The sequence below is a fragment of the Ambystoma mexicanum genome, chromosome 8, assembly GCF_040938575.1.
Source record: "Ambystoma mexicanum isolate Mex_15411 chromosome 8, UKY_AmexF1_1, whole genome shotgun sequence".
Lineage (NCBI taxonomy): Eukaryota > Metazoa > Chordata > Amphibia > Caudata > Ambystomatidae > Ambystoma > Ambystoma mexicanum.
The window spans coordinates 1,104,365,712-1,104,378,019 of NC_090929.1; the positions used below are offsets into that span (position 1 = coordinate 1,104,365,712).

The following is a 12,308-nucleotide window of genomic DNA, read 5'->3' on the forward strand; positions in this document are numbered from 1 at the left end:
CTTTCCTTCTCCCCCCCTTCCCTTCCTTGTTGTTCCCTCCCTTTTCTTTTTTTTTGCCTCATGTAAGAGAGATGTTATGGTAATACGTGCACGGGTCTCCTTAGAATCTTGTGCACGTATGGTTCTTTTTCCGAGTGCCTCAACAGTTCGTCCTTGACTGCGACAACCCCGGGGGCCTCGAATAAAGCTCTTGTGTTTTCCCATACGGTGTGCCTCTTTATTTCAAGCGACTAGTTCCCATCCGAGAAAAGGACCATAGCAACAGCCCGCCCTCTCTTCTTCACGTGACCTCTGATGTCATCCGTGTGATTTCCGGAGCAGTGAAGCGCTTCCGGAGCACCTTCAGTGAGCGGGCCGGGGCTGAGCGGGTATTCTGAACGCTCTGGCTGCCGGTGCAAGTGCAGCGTTTGGGGTGGGCGTTTTCATTGGGACGGCGGGAATGTTTCTACGAGACCCTGGAGCGTCCTGAGCGGCCAGACTCTGGCTGCCAGGTTGCAGGAACAGCAGCAACATGTGTAGGGGAGTCGGAAATTACATTTACTATAAAATCATGCTCAGCTATTCAACATGAAAGGTATGGAGGGCTAAGAAAAGGAACAGGGAGACAATGTATGATGGTGTTTAACTGATCAAAGGGGGCTAATAGAGTGATTTAATGTTTCACGAGGGTGTGATTATTAGGATGGGCGGTTTTAGAGGGGGTTGGCTGGGGCTATCTGCATGTGATTTGGGATTGGCACACAGGCATCTGTTGCAAGGAGGGTGGGGCATTTTGCTATTTGGAGGGAGGATCGGGCATTATGGTATTGGACTAGAGGGAGTGATTGGGCATATTGGTGGGGTCTGAATGGTTGGATAGGGGCATGCTGGTGTGGGTCTGGTGGGATGGTGCGCATTTGTGTGAATCTGGAGAAATGGCACATTGGTGAGGGATGGATAGGACATAGTGGTGTGGGTCTGGGGGAGGGATAGGGACAGTGGTGTGGGTTTGGGGGGAGGGTTGGGGTACATTGGTGTGGGTCTGGGGAGGGTTGGTGCACATGGGTGTGTTTCTGGAGGGAGAGATGGGGCACAGTGGGTCTGGTGGGTAGCATGGGTCGTCTAGGTGTGGGTTAGGAAATTGGACTGGGCATCTTGGTGTGGCTCTGGAGGGAGGTGGTGGGGGCACATTGGTGTGGCTCTGGAGGGAGGTGGTGGGGGCACATTGGTGTGGATCTTGGTGGAGGGATGGTGCACATGGGTGTGTTTCTGGAGAGAGAGATGGGGCACAGTGACTCTGGAGGGTGGCATGGGTCATCTAGGTGTGGATTGGGAAGTTCGAAGGGGCATCTTGGTGTGGCTCTGGAGGGGGTGGTGGGGGAACATTGGAGTGGCTCTGGAGGGAGGTGGTGGGGGCACATTGGTGTGGATCTTGGTGGAGGGATGGTGCACATGGGTGTGTTTCTAGAGGGAGAGATGGGGCACAGTGGGTCTGCAGCGTGGCATGGGTCATCTAGGTGTGGGATGGGAAGTTGGATGGGGCATCTTGGTGTGGCTCTGGAGGGAGGTGGTGGGGGCACATTGGTGTGGCTCTGGAAGGAGGTGATGGGGGCACATTGGTGTGGCTCTGGAGGGAGGTGGTGGGGGCACATTGGTGTGGCTCTGGAAGGAGGTAATGGGGGCACATTGGTGTGGCTCTGGAGGGAGGTGGTGGGGGCACATAGGTATGGACCTGGGCAGAGGGATGGTGCACATGGGTGTGTTTCTCGAGGGAGAGATGGGGCACAGTGGGTCTGGAGGGTGGCATGGGTCATCTAGGTGTGGGTTGAGAAGTGGGACGGGGCATCTTGGTGTGGCTCTGGAGGGAGGTGGTGGGGGCACAATGGTGTGGATCTGGGTGGAGGGATGGTGCCATGGGTGTGTTTCTGGAGGGAGAGATGGGGCACAGTGGGTCTGGAGGGTGGCATGGGCCATCTAGATGTGGGTTGGGAAGTTGGAAGGGGCATCTTGGTGTGGCTCTGGAGGGAGGTGGTGGGGGCACATTGGTGTGGATCTGGGCAGAGGGATGGTGCACATGGGTGTGTTTCTCGAGGGAGAGATGGGGCACAGTGGGTCTGGAGGGTGGCATGGGCCATATAGGTGTGGGTTGGGAAGTGGGACGGGGCATCTTGGTGTGGCTCTGGAGGGAGGTGGTGGGGGCACATTGGTGTGGCTCTGGAGAGAGGTGGTGGGGACACATTGGTGTGGATTAGGGCGTAGGGATAGTGCACATGGGTGTGTTTCTGGAGGGAGATATGGGGCACAGTTGGTCTGGAGGGTGGCATGGGTCATCTAGGTGTGGGTTGGGAAGTGAGACGGGGCATCTTGGTGTGGCTCTGTAGGGAGGTGGTGGGGGCACATTGGTGTGGCTCTGGAGGGAGGTGGTGGGGACACATTGATGGGAGGGACGGGGACATTGGTCTAGGGAGGGATGGCTGCATATTGGTGTGGGCCTGGAAGGAGGGGATGGGGCACATTGGTGTGGGTCTGGGTGGATGGGGGCATACTAGGATGGATGGCTTTAGAGGGGGTTGGCTGGGTCTATCTGCATGTGATTCAGGATCGGCACATGGGCATCTGATGCAAGACGAAGGGGCATCTTGATATGTGGAGGGAGGATGGGGTATTATGGTATTGGTGTAGACTCTAGAGGGAGGGATGGGGCATTTTGGTGTGGTTCTGAGAGGGAGGGATGGGGCATATTGGTGTGGGTCTGAGAGGAAGGGATGGTGCACATGGGGGTGGGTCTGGAAGGAGTGATGGGGACATTGCTGTGGGTATAAAGGGAGGCATAGGACACATTGGTGTGCAACCGGAGGGAGGGATTGGGGCTCATTGGTCAGAGGATGAATAGGGGCATCTTTCTGTGTGGAGGGAGCATGGGCCATCATGGTATGGGTCTTGAGGAATGGATTGGGCATCTTGAAGTCTGGATCAAAGGGGGCATTGTTGATCTGGAATGGAGGGACAGGGCATATGATGGGGGCATGTCAGGGAATGGTGGAGCATGTGGGTCAGGCTGGAGCACTCTGGTGGGAAGGAAAGGGGCAACTGGTTGTGAATGGAGAGATGGGGCACAGTGGGTCTGGTGGTTAGCATGGGTCATCTAGGTGTGGGTTAGGAAATTGGACTGGGCATCTTGGTGTGGCTCTGGAGGGAGGTGGTGGGGGCACATTGGTGTGGCTCTGGAGGGAGGTGGTGGGGGCACATTGGTGTAGATCTTGGTGGAGGGATGGTGCACATGGGTGTGTTTCTGGAGAGAGAGATGGGGCACAGTGACTCTGGAGGGTGGCATGGGTCATCTAGGTGTGGATTGGGAAGTTCGAAGGGGCATCTTGGTGTGGCTCTGGAGAGGGTGGTGGGGGAACATTGGAGTGGCTCTGGAGGGAGGTGGTGGGGGCACATTGGTGTGGATCTTGGTGGAGGGATGGTGCACATGGGTGTGTTTCTAGAGGGAGAGATGGGGCACAGTGGGTCTGCAGCGTGGCATGGGTCATCTAGGTGTGGGTTGGGAAGTTGGATGGGGCACATTGGTGTGGCTCTGGAAGGAGGTGATGGGGGCACATTGGTGTGGCTCTGGAAGGAGGTGATGGGGGCACATTGGTGTGGCTCTGGAGGGAGGTGGTGGGGGCACATTGGTGTGGCTCTGGAAGGAGGTGATGGGGGCACATTGGTGTGGCTCTGGAGGGAGGTGGTGGGGGCACATAGGTGTGGACCTGGGCAGAGGGATGGTGCACATGGGTGTGTTTCTCGAGGGAGAGATGGGGCACAGTGGGTCTGGAGGGTGGCATGGGTCATCTAGGTGTGGGTTGAGAAGTGGGACGGGGCATCTTGGTGTGGCTCTGGAGGGAGGTGGTGGGGGCACATTGGTGTGGATCTGGGTGGAGGGATGGTGCCATGGGTGTGTTTCTGGAGGGAGAGATGGGGCACAGTGGGTCTGGAGGGTGGCATGGGTCATCTAGATGTGGGTTGGGAAGTTGGAAGGGGCATCTTGGTGTGGCTCTGGAGGGAGGTGGTGGGGGCACATTGGTGTGGATCTGGGCAGAGGGATGGTGCACATGTGTGTGTTTCTCGAGGGAGAGATGGGGCACAGTGGGTCTGGAGGGTGGCATGGGCCATCTAGGTGTGGGTTGGGAAGTGGGACAGGGCATCTTGGTGTGGCTCTGGAGGGAAGTGGTGGGGGCACATTGGTGTGGATCTGGGTGGAGGGATGGTGCACATGGGTGTGTTTCTGGAGGGAGAGATGGGGCACAGTGGGGCTGGAGGGTGGCATGGGTCATCTAGATGTGGCTTGGGAAGTTGGAAGGGGCATCTTGGTGTGGCTCTGGAGGGAGGTGGTGAGGGCACATTGGTATGGCTCTCGAGGGAGGTGGTGGCGGCACATTGGTGTGGATCTGGGCAGAAGGATGGTGCACATGGGTGTGTTTCTGGAGGGAGAGATGGGGCACACTGGGTCTGGAGGGTGGCATGGGCCATCTAGGTGTGGGTTGGGAAGTGGAACGGGGCATCTTGGTGTGGCTCTGGAGGGAGGTGGTGGGGGCACATGGCTCTGGAGGGAGGTGGTGGGGGCACATTGGTGTGGACCTGGAGGGAGGTGGTGGGGGCACATTGGTGTGGATCTTGGCGGAGGGATGGTGCACATGGGTGTGTTTCTGGAGGGAGAGATGGGGCATGGTGGGTCTGGAGGGTGGCATGGGTCACCTAGGTGTGGGTTGGGAAGTTGGAAGGGGCATCTTGGTGTGGCTCTGGAGGGAGGTGGTGGGGGCACATTGGTGTGGCTCTGGAGAGAGGTGGTGGGGACACATTGGTGTGGATTAGGGCGTAGGGATAGTGCACATGGGTGCGTTTCTGGAGGGAGATATGGGGCACAGTTGGTCTGGAGGGTGGCATGGGTCATCTAGGTGTGGGTTCGGAAGTGGGACGGGTCATCTTGGTGTGGCTCTGTAGGGAGGTGGTGGGGGCACATTGGTGTGGCTCTGGAGGGAGGTGGTGGGGACACATTGGTGTGGGTTTGATGGGAGGGACGGGGACATTGGTCTAGGGAGGGATGGCTGCATATTGGTGTGGGTCTGGAAGGAGGGGATGGGGCACATTGGTGTGGGTCTGGGTGGATGGGGGCATACTAGGATGGGTGGCTTTAGAGGGGGTTGGCTGGGTCTATCTGCATGTGATTCAGGATCGGCACATGGGCATCTGATGCAAGACGAAGGGGCATCTTGATATGTGGAGGGAGGATGGGGCATTATGGTATTGGTCTAGACTCTAGAGGGAGGGATGGGGCATTTTGGTGTGGTTCTGAGAGGGAGGGATGGGGCATATTGGTGTGGGTCTGAGAGGAAGGGATGGTGCACATGGGGGTGGGTCTGGAAGGAGTGATGGGGACATTGCTGTGGGTATAAAGGGAGGCATAGGGCACATTGGTGTGCAGCCGGAGGGAGGGATTGGGGCTCATTGGTCAGAGGATGAATAGGGGCATCTTTCTGTGTGGAGGGAGCATGGGCCATCATGGTATGGGTCTTGAGGAAGGGATTGGGCATCTTGAAGTCTGGATCGAAGGGGGCATTGTTGATCTGGAATGGAGGGACAGGGCATATGATGGGGGCATGTCAGGGAATGGTGGAGCATGTGGGTCAGGCTGGAGCACTCTGGTGGGAAGGAAACGGGCAACAGGTTGTGAATGGAGGGATGGGGTATGTTTGTCTGGAGAGAAGGATGTTGGTTTATTGGAGTGATGGGAGCATGTGTGTGTCGAAGGGATGGGGTAGTCGGGTGTGGGTATAGAGAGAGGGCGAATGGCGCCATCTGAGTGTGAGTCTGGAGGTAGAGGTGAAGCATATGGGTGCGGCTCTGAGGGGTAGAGCTTCTTGGTGTAGGTATGGAGGGACGGATGTTGGTATCTGTGTGGGTTCGGATGGAGGGATGGTGGCATGTAGGTTAGGAGGGTGGTGCTATTTGAATCTGAAACATGTGTTTGGAAGGAGAAATGGGGCATTTGAGTGTAAATGGTATCTGCTTGTGGGTGGGGATATGAAGGATCATTAACAGCGGAGCAGCGGGAGAGAGAGCCGTGGGCCCGACCTCGGTTGCATCCCAGAAATGCACACCCACAGCCTGGGGCACCTCTCGCAAAGCGGTCCGGTGCGCATGGTCAGTCAGGCACCAGGGAGCGGGCATTCCCTTCCATCAGAGAGGGGTCTGCGACCCAGCAGATGACCGGGGATGCCTAGCATGGTTGGATTAACCTGCTGGGGATGTCCCCAACTATGCACCGGAAAGGGAGCCCTGCGCAGCCCCCTCTCCTCACTGAGCCTGCCTCTGTGCTGGCCGGGGGCGCGCTCTCCTCTCTCTGACCTGCCAGCGGGTGGGCATTGGTGGGCACACCCCAGTCAGCAGTGAAGCCCTGTGTGGGGGCAGCTGGGAGCCGAGGGAAACCTGACTGCTCTAGAGGGGCGCCACCCCAGGCAGACAGGGGCCCGGCACCCCAGACATGAGCCATGGTGTAGCTGGCTTACTTGACGGTGGGCGGCAAGGTTCCAGCTGCCTACATCTGTGGGCAAGCGATGGCCAGGCCCACTGGCACAGTGGGTGACCTTCCCTCTTGCCCAGGTACCTGGAGCTGGGCCCTATGCGGCTGGACTGGGGTTTGAAGACTCTAGCGGTCCCAGCCGACCCCCTGTCTGTGCTGTCTCTGGCTGCCTCACTGTCTGTCTCCCAGCCCCCCATCCCCCAAAAGGGAAGCGGAAGGGGTCGGGGAAGGATGAGTGGATTAGGCCGGGTGGGCAGGTGGCAGAGCGGCCTACCTTCATCCCCCTGGGAAGCGCTGTGCTGCTGCAGGTGGCGGTCAGGCTGAGCACCTGGATTATTTTTATTTAATTTTATTTATTTTTTTAAACCACAATGGTTTCGGCCGAGCTAGACAGGGCGCTGGGCTGTCCTGCCACAGGTGGCGCTGCCTCCCCCGGCCTCTCCTGCACCGGCAGGGTCAGGCCGACGTCTGGAACAAAAAAATGTTGCCTGTGACTCTTGGCGGTGGATCACTTCACTCGTGCATCGATGAAGAACGCAGCTAGCTGCGAGAATTAGTGTAAATTGCAGGACACATTGATCAACACATCGAACGCACCATGTGGCCCTGGGTTTTTCCCGGGGCTACGCCTGTCTGAGGGTCGCTTGTACATCAATCGCCCCGGGGTTCCCTCCCAGGGGCGTGGCTGGGGCTGTCGCAGGGACCCCATTCCATTCATCCCCTTAAGGTCAGACCCCCCCATCAGCACCGTCACTGGATCCTTGGATCTGGCATGCAAGTTCATTGCCGATGCGTCCTGGCCTCCCCAGTTTCCCCGCCTCATGCTGGTTTCGGGAGGGCCAGGTGGCTGTCGCGCCCTGGATGTGGTGGTGGCGGCAGCAGGCTTTAAAAAAGCCTGGCGCTGTCTTTGGTGTCCCACGGCAGCCGGCGCAGGATGACCATGGAGCGTGGACCTCGTGACCATGTGGGCTTCGGTCGCAGATTTGGACAGAGCACAGTTGCCTGCGCCAGAGGCACAGGGCTGGGCAACCCCCGTACGTGCCTGAGGCCAGCTGCCCTGAGCTTTGTGCTCCATGGCCTCAGATCAGACGTGGTGACCTGCTGAATTTAAGCATATTACTAAGCAGAGGAAAAGAAACTAAACAGGATTCCCTCAGTAACGGCCAGTGAAAAGGGAAGAGCCCAGGGCCGAATCCCCATTCAGCAGCAGGCGTGGGAAATGTGGCGTACAGAAGACCGACTCCCCGGCATCACTCAGGGGGCTTAAGTCCTTCTGATCGAGTCTTACTACGCAGATGGTGATAGGCCAATAGCGGCCTCTTGCACACCGGGATCAGGTCTTCTTGGAGTCAGGTTGCTTGGGAATGCAGCCCAAAGCGTGTGGTAAACTCTGTCTAAGGCTAAATACGGGCACGAGACTGGTGGTCAACAAGTACCATAAGGGAAAGTTGAAAAGAAGTTTGAAGAGAGTTCAAGGGGGCATGAAACAGTTGAGCGGTAAACTAGTGGGGTCTGTGCAGTCCGCCCACAGGATTCAACATGGCAGGCAGGTTGGTCACCTGGAACTGTGGAGACCCTTGCGGGTCTGTGGCCCGGGCACATCCAGCCCCAGCAGGGTGCATTTCCACTGTAGCGGTGCACCACGACCGGCTGGGAAGGCCCGAGGGGGCAGGTGGCTCTCTGCTCCAGCAGAGTGTTACAGCCCCCTGATGGCAGTTTTGCTGTGTCCACGGGGCTGAGGGAGATAGACCGCCACCGCGCCCTTATCCGGCAACCTTGGGGGTCGCTAGAGTGGCAACAGGAGACGGGGCTCCCGATGTGACTGTGGTGGACTGCCGTCAATACGCCCCGACCACGTTGTACTGCCGGGCGGGGAGGCCCACAAAGGGCGCCAGGAGTCTGAGGCGATGACGGTTAACCACCCAACCTGTCTGGAAACACTGAGGAGTATAACACGTGCCCGAGTCAGAGGGCCGAATGAAACCCTGTGATGTAATGTTGTTGAGGGCCGGTGCTCGCCGATTGCAGTGGCATCCTGTCGCAGTGGGCCCTCCACCGACCTGTCTCGCCCGCTCTGTCATAGAGATGATGCATGAGCGTGTGTGATAGGACCCGAAAGATGGTGAACTCGGCCTGGTAGAGGTCCATAGCAGTCCTGATGTGTAAATCGGTCATCCGACCTGGGTATAGGGGCAAAAGACTAATCGAACAATATAGTAGCTGGTTCTCTCCGAAGTTTCCCTCAGGATAGCTGGCGCACGGAAACCCCAGTTTTATCTAGCAAAGCGAATGATTAGAGGTCTTGGGGCCGAAAGTATCTCAACCTACTCTCAAACTTTAAATGGGTATGAAGCCCGGCTCGCTGGCGTGGAGCCAGGTATTGTATGAAAGTGCTCAGTGGGCAACTTTTGGTAAGCAGAACTGGCGCTGCAGGATGAACCGCACCCCGGGTCTAGGCGCGTGATGCAGATGCTCATCAGACCCCAGAAACGGTGTTGGTTGATATAGACAGCAGGATGGTGACCATGGAAGTTGGAATCCGCTAAGGAGTGTGTAAAAACTCACCTGCCGAATCAATTGACCCTGAAAATGGATGGCGCTGGAGCGTCAGGCCCATACCCAGCCGGCGCTGAGAGCCGCGGGGGCTAAGTTAGGCGAGTAGGAGGGCTGCTACGGTAGGCACAGAAGCCCGGGCGAGGGCCCAGGTGGAGCCGCCGCAGGTGCAGATCTTGGTTGTAGTAGCAAATATTCAAACGAGAACTTTGAAGGATGAAGTGGAGAAGGGTTCCATGTGAACAGAAGTTGAACATGGGTCAGTTGGTCCTAAGGGATGGGCGAGCACAGTTCGGAATGGATGGGCTATGGCCTCCGTTGCCCTCAGGCGATCGACAGGGTGTTAGGTTCAGATCGCCGAACCCAGAGTAGCAGAGACGGGTACCCTTAAGGCATCCAGTGTGGTAACGCAAATGATCCCAGAGAAGCCCGCGGGAGCCGCACAGAGTTCTTTTCTTTGTGAAGGGCAGGGCACCCTGGAATGGGTTTGCCCCGAGAAAGGGGCCCGAGCCTTCGAAAGCGTTGCGGTTCCGGCAGCGTCCGGTGAGCTCTTGCTGGTCCTTGAAAATCTGGGTGAGATGTTGTAAATTTCGCGCCAGGCCGTACCCATATCCGCAGCATGTCTCCAAGGCGGACAACCTCTGGCATGTCAAAACAATGTAGGTACGGGAAGTCGGCAAGTTAGATTCGTAACTTCGGGATAAGGATTGGCTCGAAGGGCTGGGTCGGTCGGGCTGGGGCACGAAGCAGGGCTGGGTGCGCACCATGGCTGTATGCACACAGGGGGGTGGCTCTGCCTCTGGGTGAAAGCCGGGCCCTTCCTGGGGATCACCCCAGCTGCAGTGTTCGCCTCTCTTGTTCCCCCTCCGGGGGTTCAGAGCCGGCATTCTGCCTCAGCCGACATCGAGCAGCTGACTTGGAACTGGTGCGGACCAGGGGAATCTGACTGTTTAATTAAAACATAGCATTGCGAAGGCCCGTGGAGGGTGTTGACGCAATGTGATTTCTGCCAAGTGCTCTGAATGTCAAAGTGAAGAAATTCAGTGAAGCGTGGGTAAACAGCTGGGGTAACTATGACCTTTAAGGTAGCCAAATGCCTCATCATCTAATTAGTGATGTTCATGAATGGATGAATGAGATTCTCACTGTCTCTACCTACTATCTAGCAAAACCACAGCCAAGGGAACAAGCTTGGCAGAATCATCGGGGAAAGAAGACCCGGTTGAGTTTGACTCTAGTCTGGCACTGTGAAGAGACATGAGAGGTAGGATAAGTGGGAGGCCCTCTGGCCGCTGGTGAAATCCCACTACTCTTATTGTTTTTCCACTTACCCGGTGAGGCGGGGGGCGAGCCCTGTGGGGCTCTCGCTTCTGGCTCTAAGCACCTGGCACATGCCAGGCACGACCCTCTCCGGGGACAGTGGCAGGTGGGGAGTTTGACTGGGGTGGTACACCTGTCAAAGGATAATGCAAGTGTCCTAAAACGAACACAGGGAGGACAGAAACCTCCCACAGAGCAGAAGGGCAAAAGCTAGCTTGATCTCGATTTTTCAGTATGAATACAGACCGTGAAAGCAGGGCTTCAAGATTTTGCTGACTTTTTGGGTTTCAAGCAGGAGGTGTCAGAAAAGTTACCACAGGGATAACTAGCTTGTGGCGGCCAAGCCTTCATACCGACGTCGCTTGTTGATCCTTTGATGTCGACTCTTCCTATCATTGTGAAACAGAATTCACCAAGCATTGGATTGTTCACCCACTAATAGGGAATGTGAGGTGGATTTAGACCGTTGTGAGACAGGTTAGTTTTACCCTATTGATGATGTGTTGTTGCAATTGTAATCCTGCTCAGTACGAGTGAAACTGCAGGTTCAGACATTAGGTGTGCATGCTTGGCTGAGGAGCCAATGGGGTGAAGCTACAATCTGTGGGATTATGACTGAACGCCTCTAAGTCAGAAATCACCCCCTAAACCCCCCTCCCCCAACCACCGCCAGCCCCCAGACCGTGATACCGCAGCGCTGTCGAGCATCGGTTGGTTTGGGATAGCCGGCCTCGGGCCGGTGTGTAGAGCCGCTCGCCTCGGGTCTTGAGTGTGGACAGAAGGGGGCCACCTCTCTCACCCGTAGTGCACTGCATGTTCGTGGGGAATCTGGTGCTAAATCATTCGTAGACAACCTGATTCTGGTTCAGGGTTTCCTAAGCTACCTCGCTGCGATCTATTAGAAGTCATCCTCTGAGCCAAGCTTTTGTCGCAAGGCAGCACTGCCGCCAAGGTTCTCCATCCTTCCTCCTGGGGCCCGCAGGGCACACAGGAAAATACCACCCACTCTAGGGGCGCACCCGCGGGGGTGTGCGGGCTGGGCGGGGAGCACTCTTCTCACCTTTCCTGGTCAGCCTGGCAGACCAGATGGCCTTGGGCTCGGGCCTTCAAGGTGGTGCCTTAAGCCCCCGGACAGGGCAGCGGAAGAGAGGGTGCAAGCCACCCCAGGGCGCAGGGGTGGTACCTAAAGTAGGCCCAGATGGCCCAGGTGTGGCTGGCGGACCAGATGGCCCGAGTTGCGGCTGACTTCTGAATTTGTCTAGCCGATATGATTGTCTCTTTCAACATCCATGCTGCAAATCCCATTAAAATAAAGAATATGACTATTGGCTGGTTAGCATACACAGACAATCTCCTACTCCTTGACTATACCCCAGCCGGGTTACAAATCATGTTAAATGCCCTAGCTAAATATGCGTCTAATAATGGTCTCATTATTAATAATCATAAAAGCAAAATCATGGTTTTCACCAAGAAGTTGAGGCCGAAACGCTTTAACTGGTCCTTATCTGATGCCCCATTAGAACAAGTTTCGTCCTATAAATATTTAGGGATTGTTATTGATGAGAAGCTGAAGTGAGACCTGCAACTGTTTGAAATAAAACTGAATGTGAGACCTCTACAAACGCATTAAGTGCATTTATTGGTAGGAACAATGGCTACAGTGCAGCAGCAGTCTTATCTATATATAAATCTAAAATAATTGCCATAATGTCCTACGCAATAGCGATTTGGGGTCATAAATTCCAAATTGAACTAATTCGACTTGAAGCCAAATTATTGAGGCGTCTGCTCCGACTACCCAAAAACATAAGCATTCAATATTTGTACCTTGAATTTGATCTAAAGGGCATATGGAATGTCTACCTATCACAATGTGTGTTGTTCTTTC

The 12,308-nt window shown here is 56.1% G+C and overlaps 1 non-coding gene and 1 pseudogene across 1 annotated transcript; both read left to right on the forward strand.

The window, feature by feature from the left end:
• The first annotated feature begins 7,036 nt into the window (after window positions 1-7,036).
• LOC138474867 (5.8S ribosomal RNA) lies at window positions 7,037-7,187 on the forward strand. The gene has a single exon (XR_011269096.1). It is a non-coding gene; the product is annotated as a 5.8S ribosomal RNA (ribosomal RNA).
• Window positions 7,188-7,618: 431 nt separating this feature from the next.
• Window positions 7,619-11,346, forward strand: LOC138475071 (28S ribosomal RNA; annotated as a pseudogene).
• The last annotated feature ends 962 nt before the right edge of the window (window positions 11,347-12,308 follow it).